We start from the raw sequence: 12,920 nt of genomic DNA, 5'->3' as shown, positions 1-12,920 counted from the left end.
TGCTCTGTGGTTGGCTTCTAAGCTCTTGTGCCTCCCTACTCCTGGAATGCTGGTGCCACTTTTCACTGCAGGAAGGGATGTCTGGTAACGGGGAGATGGGGCAGTCTGAAAAAACATCAGTCTGAAAGGTGGGTGGGCTGTGGGGGCAAACTCATGGGCTTGGGGGTGTAATGGGACTGGCAGGGAGGCCAGGAAAAATAGGCTCCCTGGTCCTGTTTGCTCTTCCCCTTCCAATGACCTTTCTGAGGTTACCAGGTGGAATTTTTTATTTCCCCCTCCTGCCTCCACCAGACAGCCGAAAAAACCTTCTGCGTCTCTGGGAAACACTCTTCTAGATAGTCTGGAGTTTGGCTTCTTGGCGTGGGGTGAGTAACACAACAAAAAAAGAGATCGCACCATTTAAGCAACAACATTTCAAACAACATTACTGGAAAAGTATTATTAGTAAGAAAATGGTATTAATTTAAAATAACATAAGAACATGAGAAAAGCCATGCTGGATCAAACCAAGGGTCCATCTAGTCCAGCATTCTGTTCACACAGCTGTCCAACCAGCTGTCGACTAGGAACCCACAAGCTCATAGGAGAGATGCTCCAGCCCCCATTTCAGGGTGCAATCCTATGCATGCAAAGGATTGCACCCTTAGTTGCCCTTTTCTGCACTTTTACCAGCTCTTTAACCAGTTGCTGACCCATAAGTGGGCCTGTCCTCTTATTCCATGACTGCTAAGGTTGCTCAGGAGTCTTTGGTGAGGGACTTTGTCAAAAGTCTTTTGGAAATCCAAGTAAACAATATCTACCGGATCACCCCTCTCTACACCTTGCTCAGGCTGAACACCAACCCAGCAAGGTAGGCTGCCACCACCCCTTACTTCCAAGTCGGCCTGAGCCAGGGGATGCTCAGATCCTACAGGACACCCCTCCGGCCTATGAAACTGGGCCAAATGAGCACCCTCTGTTCCCAAGGCTTAGGCCTGAAACCTTAAACGGTAGCATTAACCAAGAGGAAGATGCTGGATTTAGGACGGAGGCAATTTAGAGTGGAACACACAGCCAGTCAGCTATAAGAGGCAGCAAGTTTACTGGGGAAGGGGAATAAAAGTTACACAAGAACCAGAGTACGTTTGGGAACAACACTTCAAGGAAGTATCCGGGGGGGGGGGGTAGGGGTTCCCACAAGAATGCAGCGGAGATCACTCAGTCCATGTAGCTAGGTCCTGCTCTGACCTGGGAGCTACAGACATCTCAGGAAAGGGCACCTAAAATGACCAAGGGGCTGGAGCAACTCCCCTGTGAGGGAAGGTCACAACAGCTGGGATTGTTGAGCTTGGGAAAAAGTCAAGTAAGGTGAGACATGATCAGAGGTGTACAACAGTATGCCCAGTGTGGAGAAGGTGGATAGGCAGACATTTTTCTCCCTCTCTCCACATGCTAGAACCCAAAGGGGTCTTCTCATAAAGCTGAAGGGTGGGAGACTCAGGATGGATCAAAGGCAGGACTTCTTCACACAGCGCATAGTCCAGCTATGGAGTTCGCTACCACAGGATGTAGTGATGGCCTCCAATTTGGATGGCTTTAAAAAGGGGTTAAACAAATTCCTGGAGGAGAGGGCTACAATGGTGTGGCTGGTGGTAACATGATGAGACAGGGCCTTATCAGCGGAATTTACCTTTTTTACAGCGGCCGCACACTGGGTTGACATTTTTATCGAGCTATCCACCACAACCCCGAGATCTCTTTCTTGGTTGATCACTGCTAGCTCAGATCCCATCAGGTTATGCTTGAAGTTAGGGTTTTTTGCCCCAACGTGCATCACTTTACACTTGCTTACCTTGAACCGCATTTGCCATTTAGACGTTTGGAAAGATCCTTTTGGAGCTCTTCGCAATCCCTTTTTGTTTTAACCACCCTAAATAATTTGGTGTCATCGGCAGCCTTGGCCACTTCTCTGCTCACTCCTAATTCCAGATCACTTATGAACAGGTCGAAAAGCATTGGCCTTAATACAGATCCCTGTGGTTCCCCACCATTTTCTTCCCTCCATTGGGAGAATTTACCAGTGATTCCTACTCTCTGCTTTCTGTTGTTTAACCAGTTGCTGACCCATGAGAGGACCTGTCCTCCTATTCCATGACTGCTAAGGTTGCTCAGGAGTCTTTCGTGAGGCCACAGAGGCAGGAGCAGCTGCCTCCTCTTCCTCCACTTGCCTGCTCTCTCCACGCATTCTTGCCCTTCCTCATTGGGGGCCTTGGTGTTTACCACTTTGCCTCCCATAAAGAGAGGGGCAGCTGTCCCCTCCAGCCACTGCTCCCTTGCTGGCTTTGTGCCTCATGGTCAGTCCGGCCCTGCCTGATGCCAGCCCCATTTCTGAGCTTCCACTTCTGTCCCCACAATATCAGAACAGATGAGCAACCTCTCCAGCTCAGCCCTATGCATGTTTACTCAGAAGCACATATTGCTGAGTTAGGGCATTAAAGGGGACGAAAGAGCAATGTGAATGCTGACCTTTCAGCTGTTCAAGGACATCAAGGAACATGTAAACATTTATTTGAAATGGTCATGGACTAGAAGCCATTCATGTTAATAGACATTTCTCGCAATGCTTAAACCAAAAGAGCCAGGAACCAAAAACTTAACAAAGGCTTCAGAAACTTGGTTTTTTGATATGCTCCCACTAGGGTGGCCAGTTACACATCATCATAAGAGGAAATGTATCACCAAAAAAGAGAATAAAAGAAGACAGATTTGCATAAAATGTCCTCATTTTATAGCTGTTTGTTTTGCACTGCTTCATTGAAATGACTGAAACTGGATTTGTTAAAGAAAATGCAGGAAATCTACCATTTGTTTATTATTATTTATTTCATTTCTATACTGCCAAATAGTCAAGGCATTCTGGGCAGTTCACAAAATTTACAAGCCACAAATACAAGAGAATGAAAACATAATATACAATCGTTAACATGCAAAATTGAAAAACAATTTTAAACACCTAAAACACTTAAAGGCAGCTACTGGACCTGATCAAAACAACTGACAGAAATGCCCCATCACATTCTGTCAAATGGCGTGGGACTGTTTTAACCTGGTGCCGTAAAGATGGCTGTCAAGGAAGGAGGGAGGAAGGGAAGGAGGATCCCCATCGCCGGAACCGGCCCCAACCTCCCTGCGGGGGAGGACCGCCCAGGACCCAATCCTGGGACCCCCTTCCCAAAAACAGGACTGGCCAAACCTGGCCTTTCAGTCCCCCAAAATACCCAATAGCCAACCCCATAAGCCAAGAGGCACTGAAATTAGCACCGAGGTTATGCAGAGAGATCACACCCACTAAAGGTTGGATAAAGGTTTATTAAGATCCAAAATAAAAGGGTAGAGGGAAAGGAAAGCATGGAAGTAGCAGGTTACACAGAGGGTACAAAGCTAAATCACTTCACTATAAACAGAGAGCTTCATGAATGCACACCCAAGCAAAATAATAAATCTACCTGGCCTGTCCTTACATACCTAAGTATGGATCTCCCTGGATAGCAACCAGCCGTCTGCAGGTCCAGGACCACCAGGATGAAGGGAGACCCCATGCCTCGGCTTCAGCCTACTTTTAAAGCCCAGCCCTGGCAACCCAGGGCAGAGTTTGCCTCAGCCAATCACTGGCTCAGTCCCTGGGTGGACCGCCCTGGCCTCCGAGAGGCTGGGACTCTCCACCACCTCCAGCTGTTGGCACTTGCTAGGTAGCAGGGGCTAGGTAGCAGGGGCAAAGGAGCCTCTAGATTACAAACAATTCCAGGTGGTTACATCCAGCATGACAGCCTGACTCGATCTTATGGCGGAAAGCAGGCCGTTATCCTTGACAATGGCAATGTTGATGCCAGGCGGACCTCAGTGGGACAGCATTCCACAATCAGGGAGCCACTACTGAGAAGGCCCTCTCCCTGGTTGCCTTGATACAAAACCCTCTTGGAGGAGGCACTTGGAGGAAGGCCTCAGATGTTTATCGTAGTGTCCGGGTTGCTTCACGTCAGGACAGGCGCTCCATCGGGCATCGCAGTTTCCTGTATGGGAACATCTTTCTTTGCTGGCAATGAAGATTACATAGGAGATTACATAGGATAAGGGCAGTGAAGACAGCAAGGTTAGTATTAGAGCGGGTTTTTATGACTCCAATTCACCCCCCACCCCCAAATCACCCTCTGATGTGGCAGGCCAGCATATGGGGGAAATAGTTGTTTCCTCCTTTTAAAAAAGGAGCGACTGCGTAGAAAAGGGAGCGGGGTGAGCAGTGGCCGGTCAGTGCTCCCAGCCTTTGTCTTTAGCCCTGGAAACAGCTGAGAAAAAGAAAGGAGAAATGTCTTGCAAGTAAAGGGCAACCATGCAACTCAAGCGTGGTGTAACTCAGTGGGGTAACTCAAGTGTCTGAGGCACATTAGGCCTGTTCCCCACCTAGGCCTCGTCTCTGGGCCTGATCTACCTCAGACACTTCATTTGCAAACCATTTCTCCTTCCCTTGGGGGACCGTCAGATCTCACACAGACACCCGAAGTCACCATCGCATATGGTGTGCCAGCATAGGGGGAAATCTTTTTTATATTGTTTGTGAAGAAAAGGGTGACTGCACGGAGCAGCGAGGGAGGGAGAGCAGTGGCTGCCCTGTGCCCCTGCCCTTTTTATCCTTAGGCCTGGGAAGGGCGTCTCTCCCGGCTGGTGAAACCTGCCCCCCGCCCCAGGGAAGGGGAAATGTTTGGACCATAACGGGCAGCTTGAACGGTGTAACTCATGTGTCTGCGGTAGGATAGGCCTGTTCTCTGCTGAGAGATGCCAATATGGCCCTTTCTTTTCAGGACGGTTCACCTTCCCTGGGCGAGTGGGGAGAGCGATTTCACCAGCCCTGACAGGAGCCCTTCCCTGCTATTTCCAGGGCTAAAGGCAAAAAGGATGTTCTCTGCTAAGAGTCTCTGGGTCTTACTGGAAAATTAGAATGTATCAATGACTTTATCTTAAAGCTCCTGTTTAAATTTACGACAGGCTCCCGTTTCCTGTCTACTAAAATTTGGCCAGGCAAGGAGAAGTGGCCGCCTTGACTCTGAAAAGTGCTGATTTCGCACATTCCTAGACAATAGTCGCACTGACAACAGCTCACAATGAAATGAAGGACTTTTGTGGTAAAATTTCATTCACACACATGCATTCATAATTTACAGAAACGGCAGGGCCTCTCCCACAAGGTAAAACTTCCTTTAATACCCCTTAGTTCTATGCCATACTTGGTAACTGTTGGATTTGTAACTATTGACTGATGTCAGGATTTGTCCCGTTTCAGTAGGTCTTGTGGCCTCTGAACCCAAGTCTGCTTCAGGTTTTAGGCAGCATAACATAGAGTCCAGTACACCTGGGAAGGTCACTGACATGGCAGCATATCACTGTTCAATTTCGCAGCTAGTTTTGGCGAAAGGAGGGATAAAATCCAAACAGTAAGTACACCTTATGGATCAGCTCCATTTTGGACTTGAGCTTATTTCTGAGTTATTACCAGAGAGATCTTCCATGGGAAACAAGCTAGAATGGAGGAGAGCTGTTTAGGAAGATATTTGAGCTCTCATCTCTCAGGCTTCATCTTGACTATGAGGGAACATATGATAGCGCTCTTCAAGTGCTTATTTATTTATTTATTTATTGCATTTATATACCAGCTTTTTTCCTCTTGCAAGGAACCCAAGGTGGCTTACATTTTCTTCCTCCTCCCCATTTTATCCTCACAACAACCCCGTGTGGGCATTCGACTTCCGGTCGGAGCGAATGTCGCCCTGGCAGTGTTCTGCGGAGGCTCCGCGGGACGCTATCTCAAACAGCTTTTAAAAGGTTGAAAAACCTTTTTATCTTCCCCTGGAACTAAGAGGGGAAGCAAGAGTGCAATCTGGATGAAATCTTGGAAGAGTAGCTCATTTTGCAGGGCAGCAGAAGGGCTGGGCTCCAAGGTTATTTTTCTGGAGCAAAGACATCGACTCAAAGCTGTTTTGAAATTCCTGTCTAATTAGGAGAACACAAGGCTGAGCTCCAAATGTAGATTTTTAGTGTTTATGGATTAGAGAATACCAACAATACTCAAGGACCTGCAAAATTTGTTTAAGGAGAAGCATGGCAACATCAAAAGGAGGAGAGAAAAAAGAATCACCGCCGACCGCCCCCACACCTCCCTTGGCAAAGTCTTCTAGAAGTGATGGAAATACGGAGGAGCTGCTTGCTTTGATAAAAACTTTGTCTCTTCAACTGTCAGAACAGGCTAAGACAGCGGTTCTCAACCCGTGGGTCGTGACCCCTTTGGGGGTCGAACGACCCTTTCACAGGGGTCGCCTAAGACCATTGAAAACCACATATTTCTGATGGTCTTAGGAACCGAGACACCGCTCCTCTATCCATCTCCAGGTGGGTCCGCCCACATGCAGATACGCCCACATACGAGTACCCGGCGTGATGACAACATCGCGCCAACCCCATCACATACACCCCGTACAAATACAGGTGAATGTGACAGGGTTGGCGCCATAATGTACTTATGCGGACCAGTCACACATGTGTAGAGAGCAGCTACTGTGTAGAGAGCATTACATTACATTTACATTATGATTCATAACAGTAGCAAAATTACAGTTATGAAGTAGCAACGAAAATAATTTTATGGTTGGGGGTCACCACAACATGAGGAACTGTATTAAAGGGTTGCGGCATTAGGAAGGTTGAGAACCCCCCGAGCTAAGAGATTGGATACAAGCCAAGTTTCCATTACTGCCCTTCAGGGGGCTGTGGACTTAATTAAGAGATGGATAGGCCTACTCCTCAAGCTTCAAAGGCACAGCTAGATGGAGAGGGCCCCTCTTCTCCCATCCCTGTGAGAGACAGCGAACAGGGAGAGGGGGGTTGGTAGAACCTGAGTTCTTAAACGCTAGATGCAGATGCAGACAAGAGAGAAATGGCAGGGGCAGAGCTTACGTGATCTGCCCGACTAGCCCGACGGGAACAGCTGCGTTTAGAGTCCCCACGAGATAGAGGCAGATCCCCCCACCCCTTAAGTGAAGACAGCAAGCTCGTCTGTTCCTCAGATGGTGGGCAACTTTCATAGTTTTCCTTTGAACTCCCTGAGCTTATTTCCTTTGTGTACTGTGGGTCACTGACAATTAGCATCTGAATGACCCATTGGATTAAGTGGATTAAAAGTCTCTTGTCTGTGTTTTGATTTGGCTTTTGAAGTTTTACAGCAGGGGCAAAGAGAAACGTGACAAGCGCTGAGGTAGGTGGTCATTTTCCACCTCACCTCCATGTCATTCATTCACTGTTCACAAGGCACTAGGAGAATGTTTTCACACTCTCTGTTGGGGGCTGTGTTCCACTCAGGGGAATCAAAGCCTGATGATGTCCTCCTTATGTCAGCAGTCCATCATTTCAGATTTCTGCAGTGGAGGAAGGCGGATACATCCCAGGGCAGTCCTAAGGTTGCTCATGATGGTCGAGCTCCCCTCCAGGTCCCTCTCCCTTCCATTCCACAAGGCACTAGGATTAGCGATTTATCCTCTCAGTTGGAGTCTGTTGGGATGCCATGGAGCTGGGGTCCACCTGGGCTCAAATTACGATGCAGTCCTCCTTCTGCCTGGGGTCTGTCTCTCCTGTCAGCCACAGTGGTGGAGCTGAGGAAGGCACATCTGTCCCTCAGGAGTGCTGAGGTAGCTCTTAATTCTTCTTCACGAGCTCCTTGGCTCACTCCTGTGGGTTATGTTCCTGTGCAGAAAGTCATTCAGAAAATTCTAATGCTAAGCAGAGTTGTAGGTGGGAGCTCTGCCCACCTCCCCTGCGACTTCTATAGACATTGCTCCTTTTTGCCACCCGGTTCCTTTTTGTCTGCTCTAGTGAATGGCCATATTTTGAGTGTTCCCTTTCACCATGTCTACAATATCTCTTAAGATCTTCTGGTCCTCTCTGGAATGGTGAATAGGGTCTGTCTGTTCTTTCCTCCCCCTTCCTTCCTTCCTTCCTTCCTTCCTTCCTTCCTTCCTTTCTGCTCTTAGGTGTGCATGGCCTCTAAGGACTTCTTTGAAAAGTGTATCCATTGTAGCAAGAAAATACCTTTGACTGATGGACACTCAAACTGCCTTCTCTTCCTTGGAGAGGAACCCAAAGTGGATTCCAGTACCCACTGCCAAGCTTTTACTACATAGGCCAGAAGGAAAAGAATGGCACATCTCCGTGGTCCTTTGTGGGAGCAAGCCCTCAACGCACCACACATGGTCGCGCAGAACCACCGCATGGCTTCTCTATGCTGCGTCGGCCTCCATTTGCGACAAATCGGCTCCAGCTGTTTCTCAGCTAGTCCCAGTGTGCAACGTCATGAAATGTGCTCCAGGGAGCCATCTGTATTGGCCCCAGGAGCATAGCCAAGTCATCTGTAGTGCTAGAGGGGCCTAGAGATCCATAATGCTTGCTTAAGTTCATTATTGGTGCAATTCTTTTGTTAGTAAGCCTCTGAGCATGTGCAAATGAGTCAAAAGGTCGATTACAGCCTTCTCAGCACATTCCTTATTAATGAGTAGAAAGCTCTAACAGGCTGTGCCTGAGAAGTGAAGTTCTGTGTTTATGCTGAGCTGCAGGTGGCTGTGCGGAGAACGAAGTTCTGTTAGTTTATGCTGAGAATGAACGCTAGGGGTGCGTGCTGCTGCTGTGCTGCCTCATGGCTAACATATATTGTATAAAACCCATTTGACCCCATGGCTCGAGGTTCAGGAAGCCGTCTGATCCAACCATTGGGTATGCCTCTGTGCTGTAAGTCACCCAATAAAGTCTCCTTGTAAGTAAACCTTGGAATCTGATTTATCACTATCTTGGCACCTCTAACCTAAGAGTTCAACGCCCACGGCCGGGGCGATGCACCATCCCCGGTGTCGGGAGTACTAACCCCTGCAACACTGACCAGTTTGACTGTCCACTCGGACCAACAGCTCCAGACCGACAGTTGATACTGAGCAAATCAAGTAGGCCATGTCCCGAAATGCCCTATGGACCCTCAGGCTCCAGGACCAAAAAACAAAAACAAAATGGCTCGTAGAATCAAATTCGATGTTGAACTGGAGCCGATCCCGGCACCAATCCAGCTTCCCTCAGTACAGATGGTTCCTCAAATTCCCATTCGGCTGCCATCACTGATACTGAGTGAGCTTAAACTGCCATGGAACCGGCACCCCCGGACGTTGGCCAGTGAGTCTTTTTGGTATCAGAAGGTGACTCCAGGGATCGTCTTTCACCTACACCGTCCTATCACCCTCGAGACCCTTCTCTGAGAAAGCATGGATCTCTTCAATACCGACAAGCAGTGCTGGCTTCTTTGGCCTCTTCGGGAGGTTTCCTGCATCACTGCTATAATATGCCGTGTGAGAGTCATAGACGGCCCCACTACTACAGATTGTCTTCTTACTACGAGGAGGCCCATTTGCCACCAAGACAACATCATTATGACTATAGAGATAGTGACTTCGTGTGCTGTCACCCCATTGCCAGCGCTCTCGCTCCCCACAACACCTAGAGTGACATACGGTGACCTCTGCCCAAGCAATGCCTTTGCACACAGCATCTAAACCACCTGAAGGTCCCTGGAACCTAACACAGTACCAGATGTTACAACTCCACTGCCCGCTTTACGCCTTCCTCTTCCAGCCAGCTTTCTTCAGGACATAATCCTGAAAAAACGCGCAGATCCACTAGCCACTACGCGGTCACCGCCAGCTGTGCAACTCACCAGCCATCCCTGGCCCCTAATACACAAACCCTGGCTAACCACGCCTCTTCAGCACAGCATGACTATTGCTCGGACTCATCCTCTGCCTCTTCAGCGTGGGCTTTGACCGCCTCACCAGACACTTCCATAGAGGACCAAAATCGTCTTTCAACGTCAGATGACATAAGGCCATATGCCGACCAAATCCTGAGGATGGCGAAGTCCCTGGGACTAGATATTAAAGTTCCTCTGGTCCCAGTAATGGACCCGGCTTTTCAATAAATCCAACCTGATTTGGGTCCACCCGTTACCACAGCAATGCTTCCTAAGCTACTCCATGCAATCCAACAATCTTGGGCGAAACCTTCCATTCTGCCACCCACGTCTAGAAAGGCAGAGAACCTTTTTCGGGTTCAAGAAGAGGACTGCTCCTTCCTCATCAAACAGCAAAAGCCTCACACTGCTCCTGTGGGTTCAGGAGGGAGGGAATTAGACTCTCCAGGACATAGAATTTATTCCACAGCAGCGCTGTCACTCCAAGTGGCAAACTCAGAGGCTTCCATGGCAGCCTGCCAACTGTTCTTATGGGGAAAAGCGGCTACCTTCTCCGATTGTCTTGCGGGAGGTGTTAAGAATCTGGTGACGGTATTCCAAGTGGAGGAACACAGACTTGCAGGTCAGCAGATCAATGCAGCCTGCCACACAGCTGACTGTCTCAAAGGCTGTATTTCTCTCTGATGAGATACCTGGCCCCATAATGCTGGACTCCACTGAGAAGCCAAGTTGATTGTAGAAGATCTCCTGCTCAACGGCGAAGGTCTTTTCAGCGCTTCCATGGATGGCACACTCAACTGCGTTTACAAAATAAAAACATCACCGTGGAAGATGGGAATGAGTTTCCAATCCTTGGCGATGTTCACCAACAGATCACGCCTACACTGCCATCGCCAACGGCAACCTCAAGGCCAAGCTGATTCAGGCTCCGAAACTGGGCTCCTACTCCTCTTTTCACACGAAGAGGCCATTCCAAAACAAATACAATGTATTGTAACCTCTCGGGGCAAACACCCTGACCAAACCAAACAGACCCCTACCAAGGGGCCCTACTCTGGGCTCCCCCTCACCACAACAGGCTTGGATCTTTTCTGGACGCCTGAAAGTCCATTACCACTGACAAGGAGGGACTTTCTATCATCGCCATCAGATTCAAAGATATTCCCCCGCTTGGGGATCTCCCGCTCTACTCGTTCTACGCAGGTTCTAAAAGAAGAAATCACTACGCTTGAGCAAGGATGTGATAGAAAGATGGTGGACCTTCTCCTCTATTGGACCTTCAGGACGCAAGCGCTTACATCTGTCCCCAGAATTCAGGATGGCTACATTCACCTCCATTCCCACCCCCCTCCTATGTCGAGGAGACTGGTTTGCGACAATATGTCTCCGTGACTACTTCTCACCTTTTCCTCATATTCGCCTCAGGCAAGGAGCTCTTCCAATTCAAAGTCATAATGCATTAGGAGAACGTTTTGCCTGAAGATGTCCTCGCCATGTCAGGAGTCCATCGTTTCAGGTTTCTGCAGTGGAGGAAGGCCGATGCGTCTCAAGCAGCGCTGAGGTGGCTTGTAATTCTCCAGCTCCCCTCCAGCTACTTTCCTCTTCCATGAGACACTAGAAGAAACAATCTATACTCTTGGCTGCAGTTTGCTTTGTGAACCGCCCAGAGAGCTTCAGCTATTGGGCGGTATAGAAATGAAATACATAAATAAATAAATAATTGTTGGAACGAAAATTCAGCTGGGTGCAAAGGTGTGTGGAAGGCACATCTCTCCCACAGGAATGCTGAGGTGGGTGGCCATTTTCTATCTTCCCCCTCTTTCGTTCTCTCTTCCGTGCCACAAGGCACTAGCATGAACGTTTTGTACTCTCTGTTGGAGTCTGTGTTAAAGTCAGGAACAGTCAAATCCTGTTGGTGTCATAAGAACGTAAAAAGGGCCGTGCTGGATCAGACCTAGGTACACCTAGTCCATCATTCTGTTCACACTGTGCCAACCGTTTTCCAGTGGGAAAATCACAAGCAGGACATGAGTGCAACACCACCTTCCTGCCATGTTCCCCAGCAACTGGTGGACATACTGCTTCTGGTACTGGAGGTAGCATAGAGCCATCAGGACTAGTAGCCTCCAGGAATTTGTACAATCCCCTTTTAAAGCTATCCAAATGGGTGGCCATCACTACATCTTGTGGGTCATGGCTTAACTATGTGCTGTATGAACAGGAACTTCCTTTTGTTTGTCCTCAGTCTCCCACCAATCTGGGACATCCCAGCTTCATGGGATGACTCCAGTTTCTAGTATTCTGAGAGAGGGAGAAGAATGCCTCCCTATTCATTTCCTCCACACCATGCATAATTTCATACACCTTTATTATGCCTCTGTTTCCTTTTTCCTAAACTAAACAATCCGAGACATCGTAAGTTTTACTCATGGGGGAGTTGCTCCAGCCCCTTGATCATTTTAGTTGCCCCTTGGGGCACTTTTCCCAACTCTTCAATATCCTTTTTCAGGTGTCGGGACCAGAACTGTATACTGTATTTCAAGTGTGGTCACACCATAGATTTGTTTACGGGCAGTATGACATTTGTAGTTTTATTCTCCGTTCCTTTCCAATTAGGCCTAACATATAATTTGCCTTTTTCACAGCAGCTGCACACTGGCTTGACATTTTCATCAAGCTGTGAACCACAACCCCAAGATCTCTTTCTTGATCAGTCACCGCTCAGATCCCATCAGCACATCTGTCAAGCTGGGACTGTTTTCCCCAACATGCATCACTTTATACTTACTTACATTAAACCACATTTGCCATTTGGATGCCCATTCTCCCAGTGTGGGGAGGCCCTTTTGGAGTTCCTCACAATCCCTTTTTGTTTTAAGCACCCTAAACAATTTGGTGCCATCAGCAAACTTGGCCACTTCACTGCTCATTCCTAATTCCAGATCCTTCTTCTGGGAGGTCCACTGGATGACTCACATAGGGTTAGTTGCTGTGTTCATGAGGTCTCCATCTTGGAACTGACCGATTCATTTTCCCAAGCCCTGAGCTCAAAGATCAGCCAACCACACATGAAAACTGGCCCGCCTTTCTTTCTTTCTTTCTTTCTTTCTTTCTT

At 48.3% G+C, this 12,920-nt stretch overlaps 1 protein-coding gene across 4 annotated transcripts in view; it reads left to right on the top strand.

The window, feature by feature from the left end:
• LOC146355868 (uncharacterized) overlaps positions 1-12,920 on the top strand; it is an 81,895-nt gene that overhangs the window by 30,795 nt on the left and 38,180 nt on the right. Inside the window, exon 6 of one of the 4 annotated variants that reach the window (XM_084831115.1) lies at positions 2,096-2,113. The exons of the other annotated variants lie outside the window; for them this stretch is intronic. The gene's annotated coding sequence lies outside the window, so the exon portion shown is untranslated. Of the gene's footprint in view, positions 1-2,095; positions 2,114-12,920 lie in introns of those variants that run through there. 4 annotated transcript variants of the gene reach the window in all.

This window comes from Heloderma suspectum, chromosome 2, assembly GCF_057233095.1.
Source record: "Heloderma suspectum isolate Gila_16-S chromosome 2, 16-S_ref, whole genome shotgun sequence".
NCBI lineage: Eukaryota > Metazoa > Chordata > Lepidosauria > Squamata > Helodermatidae > Heloderma > Heloderma suspectum.
The sequence above is the reverse complement of the archived record's forward strand: the minus strand, read 5'-3'. Positions and strand labels throughout refer to the sequence as shown.